Source organism: Zingiber officinale, chromosome 8A (assembly GCF_018446385.1).
Source record: "Zingiber officinale cultivar Zhangliang chromosome 8A, Zo_v1.1, whole genome shotgun sequence".
NCBI lineage: Eukaryota > Viridiplantae > Streptophyta > Magnoliopsida > Zingiberales > Zingiberaceae > Zingiber > Zingiber officinale.
Window position 1 is genome coordinate 95,512,226 of NC_056000.1, and position 9,600 is coordinate 95,521,825.

At 37.3% G+C, this 9,600-nt stretch overlaps 1 long non-coding RNA gene across 1 annotated transcript; it reads right to left on the reverse strand.

Moving 5' to 3' along the window:
• Positions 1 to 3,597: 3,597 nt before the first annotated feature.
• LOC122009867 lies at positions 3,598 to 4,020 on the reverse strand. Its single transcript, XR_006119678.1, has 3 exons — positions 3,945 to 4,020; positions 3,748 to 3,846; positions 3,598 to 3,648 (listed from the first exon to the last, which is right to left on the reverse strand). It is a non-coding gene; the product is annotated as an uncharacterized LOC122009867 (long non-coding RNA).
• Positions 4,021 to 9,600: the final 5,580 nt, after the last annotated feature.

Here is a 9,600-nt window from a genome sequence, read left to right on the forward strand (position 1 = left end):
AATATCTTGTTTTGTTGGATCAAATCTTCTCTACCTGTGCATCTTCTAAATACCCTGTGCATCTTCTAAACGCCATGTCGAGAACTACAGCCTTTTCCCTAAGGTATTATGCAGAGTTTATATATGCTTTTCTAAACACCCTGTGCTTTCTCCTCCCTCCTAGCTTCTCTTTTCTTCTTCTTTCTGGGTATGGTCATTATCTTTTCCCTAAAGTAAATAGCATATGATTGCAAGTTAAGTCATTTCCCCAGAGTAAATGACATAAAGATGATGATGACAAAGATGTTGTACACAATTGAATATGATAACAATACTTCTTTCTAGGCACAAACAACAACAACAAATTAATAAGACAAACTTTATTTTGGTTTCCATTGTATTACAGCAAACTTATCTCAAAATCTCAATATTATTCAAGCTGATTTTTTTTTTCTAATGTTCTCAAAACCTGAGCTTGATTTCCTTAGATATATGCCTAGGGAAACATTTCATTAATTCTCAGTTAAAGTATACTTCCTTCATTTCAATTCAATTCTCAGCCTTTACAAGACTTGCACAGAATCTGCACTGCATAGAATTTGCACTATACTGCAAATGCTGTCTTCACTGTTTTCAGTTCCAAAACTCAGACTCCAAGTTCTTTTCCAATTGTTTCCTTAATTTGCTAATTTATGAACCTATAACTCCTTCCATTCTGCAATTCAATTCTGATTCTTATAAATTGGCTTCTATATTCAGATTCTGCAGTACTATAATTCTACAATCTAGCTAACTTCTGATCTCCTTTTACCATTCGGTCACATAATGATTCTCACATCACATTTCTTTCAATTTAATCTTGAACACAATAATTTCCAAATTAGGTACCCAGTCTTAATACTGGATACAAAATTCTAAACAATTTAGTTTCAGATTATAGTTCTTGAATTGTTCAGTATTGCTGAAATTCCTTCTCAACTTGAGTTTCTATTTTTCTTAATAAGTTGCTCTTGTCTTATTAATATTAAACACCCTGTGAAAATAAAAATCACATGATTTTAATCCAATTCAACAACAAGAAATCTAGCTAGTCTCCAGTAATATAGAGCTTTAGAGTTTGTAAAGTATATAACAACAACTGGCTAACAAGGTTTATTATTTTCTTCATTGTGATATACTGTAAATTAAACTTCTCATATAGTATTTTCATATAGCAGATCCTAAAAAATAGACGTTGGTTTCCTATGTTGAAACATTACCAATTTGTTTCAATTTAACTGAATATTATCATTGTCAAATGCAATAAGATGAACTCATGTATATACCTATTCATAAATATGATCTTGTATGCATTCGGCTATTTCAGAGCGCACTTCATCAATTTCTTCTTGAGAGTATTCCGCTTTTGTGAACTGTGAACACACATAAATTATATGATCTTAAAGAACAAAATATAATTAATTGGAAAAAAATAATAACTAAATAACTTCTAATTATTTGAGATGATAAAGATAATATTACTATTGATGGTAGTGTATCCCCCTCGATCATTGCAATTTCTTCAGTAATTTGTCTCATAAATCTCATCACGTAATAACCACATTGTTTTGCATCTGGCTGCCTAGGAGCCTATGTTAAAGGCAATTCATATTGTTAATGATAAATATACACATTAAAATATTTGATTGAAATAGAAGTACCCATACCTTGATTACTTCCCATTGTACATGCTTTCTTCCTTTCCTTCCATTATTCGAATTAAATAATCTTAACGCCCTTCATATATACATTCAACATAGTTGATATATAAGTGTTTTATGACTAAATTAAATACATAATAAAAAGCATATATAAACTCACATTTCCATAACATATTTCCAATCTTCATCACAAATGCGATGAATTAAAGAATCCAACACATAAACAATCTCCTTATGAGGTTTAATGACAGTCAAATTCCAATGGAAACTACACACAAATACAAAATTAGTGCATACAATTCACTAAAATAGTCAATTGAAAATGATATTAAAGATGTTCATTACCCATTGCAACTTGGCACCAAAACTAATTGATTAATTGATGCACCACTCATCCTATCTACTAATTGATTATGTATGTCTGCATAGGAAATAGACCAATGAAGGACAGAACCTGCAAAATATTATGTATGTTGTAAAATCCTGGACAACATTTGATGTTACTTGGAACGTTGGTGGCACGCTAGGAAACTTTGTCAATAGATCCTGCAAAATATAAACATATATTAGAAAATAAAAATATCCAAAACAAGGTCATTATCCCCTCAACTAGTTAGGTTTCATCTTTGCAAGGCTTGCCACTTATCCCAATGATTTTAAATTCTTGATTTGTATGAGTTGTCTTCACTCTCGAATTTTCAAAACTCTTCTAGCTTAGCAACAACAAACAGTGAAAAAATCATTTTAGTAGACACAATATGAAGAATGAAACAAGCAAGCTAAAATATGTTACCTCAATAGGTATATTATATATAGGCATTCAATAACCTAGAAAATAATAATAAAGAACAAATTATTAATCACCTTGTTTCAGTCCAGTTGGTTGCAAGTAGAAAACCAACCAATAGTCCAGGACACACAGTCATAGTAGTAGAGACATCTATGTTCAACAAATAAGAAAGATAATAATATTTTTAAAACAATAAAGTGATTGAATGGCAATGCAAGCAAAAGCAAATAGCAAAGGTGTAGGGACATTGTAAGTTCTTACCAATACTCAAAGAAAGACCTCCTTGTGAAGTCCTCAAATTAGAAGGAAAACCTCTGTATCCCATGACTCCACCACCAAGGTCAATAAAGTTTTTAGGATTGTTTTGAAAAAATAATTGTCTCACAAGAAGACATTCCCTAAAAATGTATTTTGGTAACTATCAGAATGCAACAAATAAACCCACAATTATGTAATCCATAATTTCAACAATAAATGACTAGAAGGAAATTCACATACTATTTTTCCGCATGCTGCCGCAAAATAATGTCAGGAACCTGTAAGGCCTCCTGAGAGTTCTCAGTTTCATTGACCACTCAGATAGATTGTTCCTGAATATGATGGTTGTATCATTGATTCACATACGTGGAGTAATCATTCCAGTCTTTGACAGCCTGATCATAACATGAAGAATGCAACAGAAATGACATTTATATAGCTAGGAACAAAAGATTGCATATAAGTGCAGTGACCAAGCAATCTTCAATACAATTCACCACCTCCAAAGAAATAGGCTGGGGATGCATAACACGCGTGCACATAATAATTGCCACCATTAGTAAATTCAGACAGAACAGTAGGCTGAAATGTTGGTGCCTAGCACTGACCTGTTTCGAGAGTTTTCGATTCTTAAATTTGAATGGGATGGTGTCTACCACTGACCTATTGGTGCCATGCTCATTGCTGTAGCAGTCATCAACATTGAGGAAGTTCAGTATCAGTGCTTGTCTCATAGTATCAGTGCATGAGTCCCTGCCAAAGTAGGCTAAAATGGCCTTCGAGAAAACCAGGGTTCGAACCCAACCCAACCTCTCAGTCTTGTGTTCGGGTTCGAATATGCAAGAGGCTGCTAAGAAGAAGTCCTCCAATAGGGTTCTTCTGCTCACACCATGCCATCCAAGGCCTGCCTCCTCGTACCACCTTGAGTGGAACCACACAATTGAAACTTGAATAGGTTGACTACTTGTACAACACTGAACCAATGCAGGTCTCAATTAGAATAAGAAATATTTGACATACTTTTGAAGATAGAGCCACTCCAGCTGATGGTGAGCTTGGCAATGGTTAAAGTCCAACTTAGCCAACTCCAAATACATATCATTGTTTACCAGAGGCATCCTGCCATATCACTCTTTCAGTTAATCATTCAGTTAAGTAAACAAGTTTAGTAAGTAGATAGCTTAAAGTAAGGAACTGCGATCAGTAGATGAGCTTACCTGTAGAGAGTCTTGCCAATCCAAATATCACTTCCCCCTCCATACTGCTCCAAGTAGAGTCTTGCCTCAACGCGAGGTAGGCTCGCGTACCAGGGGAAATCCAGAGCATACTCCACCTGCTCCGTTGATCAAACTAGGATATGGTACTAATTCGACACAAGTAGAAACTGAAATTTATCTATTTTAGTTGGACAATTACCTCCCCGGGCAAATCCTTGGTGATGATCCATTTGTCGAGCAGCTGGTGTGCAGCTTCTTTCTCTCGTAAGAAGGCATAGGAGAAGCTCTTAGCTCTCGCCAGTATCTCTTCGCCGGGGAAGGCCACTTGCGCCGCTCGGTTCAGATTATACAGAGAGGATGAAACTGTCTCCAAACCGAGAATCGATGGGACAAGGAAGTAGGAGCAGCACGTTCCGACATCACCATCTGATCTGCAGCATCCAAGAAATTAGGGTCCTCCGCGCAGGCCGCCTCGGAGTAGAGCCGAAGCGCCAGAGCTAGCTAGAGCTGGTACGTCTCCTCAGCCTGCTGCGCCCAGCTCTTGGCCGACGATGATGACAGACCGACAGCGACGCCGTCCTGCCCCCTCCCCTCTGCTCCTGCCTCTCGCCGCCGTATCTCTTCGTCGTCATCCATCTCATCGTCCTCATCATATGGAAGCTCTCCGACCAAAAGCACCACCATGAGCCGCCGCAGGCGACGGAAGCCGTGAAGATCAAGTCTTTCGAGAGTGCCCCTCCTCCTCCCACTGCTCAAGCCGTCCCTCTCTCGCCCCGACCTACGCCGGCAACGCCTAAACTCCTAGATCCAGATTCCGATGGTGATCCATTGGACAAGGAGGTGGAGAGCTCGGAGGAGAACGACTCTATGGAAGCAACTTGGAAGGCGATCATGGAGAAGACCCCCCCAAGGCGGAGAGAACCCAGGACCGAGAAGGTCGCCTCCGCTTCCATCGCCACCTCCACCCAGCAATCTGCACAAGCAGCAACAACCACCCACGCTCCTACCTCACGTTTTAAAAAAGGGCCATACTTCCACACTCACCAAGATCGTATGAGGAGAGCCGTATGAAGATCTCGTATGACGAGAGAGGTTTAGGGTTTGGATAGGCTAAGGGGAGAAAATAGGGCGCCAAAAAATTTTTGGAGAGAGGGAAGCAAACCATTGCTACAACAAAAACGACGAATGAGAATAATGGCGAATAAATAAAGTCAAAGACAACAGTTTAATAAACTGTTGTCTTTGACCCCTAAAAAAGCACTTAAAGACAACAGTTTTAGAAAACTGTTGTAAAAGGTGTTGTTGATTTTACAAAAAGTCATTCAACAATAACGGTTTTTACAAACTGTTGTCTTTTATTTTTTTTGGGCGCTCAAAGACAACGGTTTTGTCAAAAACTGTGTCTTTTACCAAATTAACAACAGTTCCTTCTAAAACCGTTGTCTTTATGGTGTTGTCTTTTAACAATTTTGTTGTAGTGAACACCTATGTGTGTGTGGCTTTGTTTGTACTTGTTGGTTTAGATCTTCCTTCCTTTGGATTCTTCTCTTATTTGACTTCCTTAGGATAAAGTCTTATGTCTAAAAATAAGGCTTCTATTATGACAGATGTAGTGCCTGTGATGTCTAAAATCACAAACTATAAGCTAAGTAGTTCAAACTATTTGGATTGGAGTAAGACTGTTTGTCTTTATCTATGAAGTATTGACAAATATAGTCATTTGGCTGATGGCCCTCCTCAAGAGGATTCGAAGCAGACATGGATTAGAGAGGATGCTCACTTTTCCTTTAGATTTAGAATCGTATTGCTAATGAGGTAATTGGTTTGATCAATCACTGTGAATCTGTTAAAGAACTAATGAATTACTTGAAATTTATGTAATATGGAAAAGGAAATCTCTCCCTTATATATGAGGTTTTCAAAATATTTTACCGTGTGGAAAAATAAGATCAGACTTGATCAATTATTTTATGACATTCAAGAAGACATATAAGGAGTTTAATATATTACTATCCTTCAGCCCTAATGTGAGGTTCAACAACGCCAATGAGGGTAGATGACTATCATGAGTTTCCTCGTTGGCCTATCTCCTAGCTTTAAGTCTGCTAATTCACAAGTTCTCTCTTGTTCTAAGATCTCCGCTTTACAAGATGTATTTAGTTGTATTCTCCGTAAAGAAAGTACTGCGCTTGTTCTACTTAATTTTTCTTTGGTGAGTTGTAATACTAATTATGTGCCTGAAAGGTCAACGAGTCATAGTTGAAACAAAAGGGTAGCCATAGGACTTTGAAACTCGAATCCTGAATTCGTATGGTATTATGTGCAACTATTATCATAAGCTAGGTCATATGAAGTTTGAGTGTAGAAAGTTTCAATACAAAAATCAATAAAAAATACTATTAGTTAGAGCCCTAGAGCCAATCATTTGATGATTGTATGGACTCATGTATATCATATTCTTATATTAATAGAGGCATTGGTTTTTGGTTATTATGCTTATTTGTATTAGTGTCAGATAAAATAAGTATAGTAACGTCCTTGAGTAGAACGTTCATACCTATATCAATCGATTAGTTGAATCGATAGTGAGATGATATAGGGAACACTACTCTAAATCATTCCTAGTCGAGTATTAACATTCAGGGACAATGTTAATGCAATAAGACTAGCATGTAGGTCAGCTCGATGACTTGATCTCACAAGTCATGGATATAGAGATATCAAGCTGACACATGGGTATGCATTAGAGAATGTATATTGAATGACCCGCCATGAGAAACTATCATGGATCGTTATATGAGTGTCATATACTTTCTCATGTGGCTATTAGTATGACTATTAGTCCTTTGACCTGAAGTCACCATGGATCCCTACATAAGGAGTTATGTACTTTGGTTTCATCAAACGTCACCCGTAACTGGGTGGACTATAAAGGCGATTACCGGGTATGTAACAAATTATGCAGAGGGATGTGAGTGATGTAGATGGGATCTATCCCTCCCATATGACGGGAGCGACATCAATATTCTTGATAGAGTGAGACCACTAAGTGCATGGCCATGCCTAAATGAGTCAACATTAGATGTTGAGCTCATTTGATCGAGTGAGTCTACTTGGAGTTCAAGATTTAGATTGATTAGAGGATGACACGGTCTATGCCTCATATTGATCAATCTAGATGTCTAGGATAGAAGGACAATGTCACATATTGTGAGGAGTCACAATTAGTAGTCACAAGGTGATGTTAGATCTCAACATTTCTTGTAACTTGGGTAGCAATGATGTATTGCTAGATGCCGCTCATTGCTTATGTTTCTAAAAGAGTTTAGAAACATTGCCAACATTACAAAAAACCTATTGGGTCACACACAAAGAACATGTGGATGGAGATTAGGTTCATATGATGAACCAATAGGATTAGGTTCATATGATGAACCAAAGATTGGATTCGAATTAGACTTATTGAGTTAGACTCAATTAGATTCAATTGTTGAATGAGTCTAATTTACATTTGATTCATTGAGTCAATTTATATTAATGAATTGAGATTCATTAAATTAAAATTGACTTGAATCAAAGCTTGGATTTAACTCAACAAGGAAGAGATTGGGTCAAGTTTGACTTGACCAAATTGGAAGTTGAAACATCAAGTTTGACTTGATGCATTGCCACATCATGTAGGTTGACTCATCCTACATGGCATGACACATAGTTGCCACATCACCTCCACCTCATGAGGTGTGCCACCTCATTGGAGGTTACACTCTCCTTTATTTAATGTGGCCGGCCACATTAATGAGAGGAGTTATGTGGCCGGCCACACTTAATGGTGTGGAGTTTTTTTTCATTTGTGTGTATTGATGTGGTTTTATTGTATCATCTTCCTTCTTGCTTTGGCTCTCCATGGTTGATGGTTGCCGTGCACTTCATTGGGAGGAGAGGTGTGAGTTAAGTCCAAGACAATAAGAGAGTGTGAAGGTCACAAAGGAGAAGACTACTAGAGGAGTGGTGAGATTCTTCTTGTTTTCTCTTGTTTTCTCTTCTTTCCAATCCCATCCGAGAGCATCTAGAGAGTGCTAGCACACTTGTGGTGCTCTCTCTTCCATCCTTGAGAGTTAGAGAACCCTCCTTGTTCGTGTGGATACCGAGAGAGGATTGTCTACGTTGACAATCTTGAGATCCGACGATTTTTGGACCTTGCGGGATAACGAAGGGCACGCTTCAAGGGTAAACACTTTTTCTCGTAGATCTAAGTTGTAGATCGTGTTTTAAACTCGTACTCATATCAATCGAAAGTTTTACCTTGCACGAGATCCGTGGCTTGGTCGATTCGGGGTTTCCGCGACGCGAAAAGCGGTTTTCGCGGCCCGAAAAACCCAACAAATACTTGGCCCATATTACGTCCACTAATGATACTCCTAATAAATCAGTCCTTATCTCTGTAGTTGAATTTGCTAAGTACTCAAAATATAAGGAATCACTCAAGTCTACATCTCCTTCTATCACTGCTATAACTGATTTAGGTAAATAAAATACATGTTTTCTTTTTTTATCCTCCAAATAGGCCATTGATTCTAGTGTCACATATCATATGATAGGTAATTCTTATCTCTATTCTACTTTTCAATCCAAACCTAACACTTCTACTATTACTTTAGCTGATGAGTCTCCATCTTGTGTACGTAGGTCTGACACTATCAATCTTACCCCTTTGCTTCCTCTGATTTTGTCTTAAATTTACCTAATTTATCTTTTAATTTGCCCTCTATCAATCAATTAACTCGTAATCTTAACTGTTGCATCTCATTATTTTTCTTGATCATTACTTATTTCAAAATCTTTTGATTCAGAAGATTATTGGTAAAGGAGATGAGTCTAGAGGCCTCTACATTATTGACACACTACCCTCAAATTTTTTTCCTTGCTTGATTGTCACTTCTCCTTTCAAGACTCATTATAGGTTGGGACATCCATCTCTCCCTTTGTTCAAAAAAATTTGTCCATAATATGGTAAGGTGTTTTCATTTGATTATGAGTCGTGCCAGTTTACAAAACATCACCATCTTAGTTCAAGTCTTAGAGTAAATACACATGCTACTATTTCTTTTAATTTTGTTCATTCTGATATTTGGGGTCCTTGCCTTATTTTTCTAAACCTAGTTTTATGTACTTTGTTATCTTTGTGAATGATTATTCTCATATAACTTCGTTATATTTAATGAAAAATCATTTTAAATTATTTTATCTATTTTGTACCTTTTGTGCTGAGATTAAAACTTAGTTTAATGCATCCATCCATACTTTACTAAGTGATAATGCTAAGAAATATAAGTCAAGCTTATTCCAATCTTATATGGGTGAGAATTACATGCTTCATAAAATCTCTTGTGTTGATACTGTTAGTGTAATCAACTTCCAAGGTTTTGATGTTTGTTTGACAATATGTTTAATAGAGCCTTGTTAGATCAAGGTTGACCAAATGACTAGTGGTGATCATGTCCGAAATCTGCGAGGTGGCGCGCTGGCTCCAATGAACGGTGGTTTCGATGAAGATGCACTCCTGGAGATCTGAAAGAGCTCCTCAACGGTCCTATGCACAGTGAGACAAGCCAACAAAGCGTTAGTGACCAAAGACCGAGATGAGGATCCTTGGCTA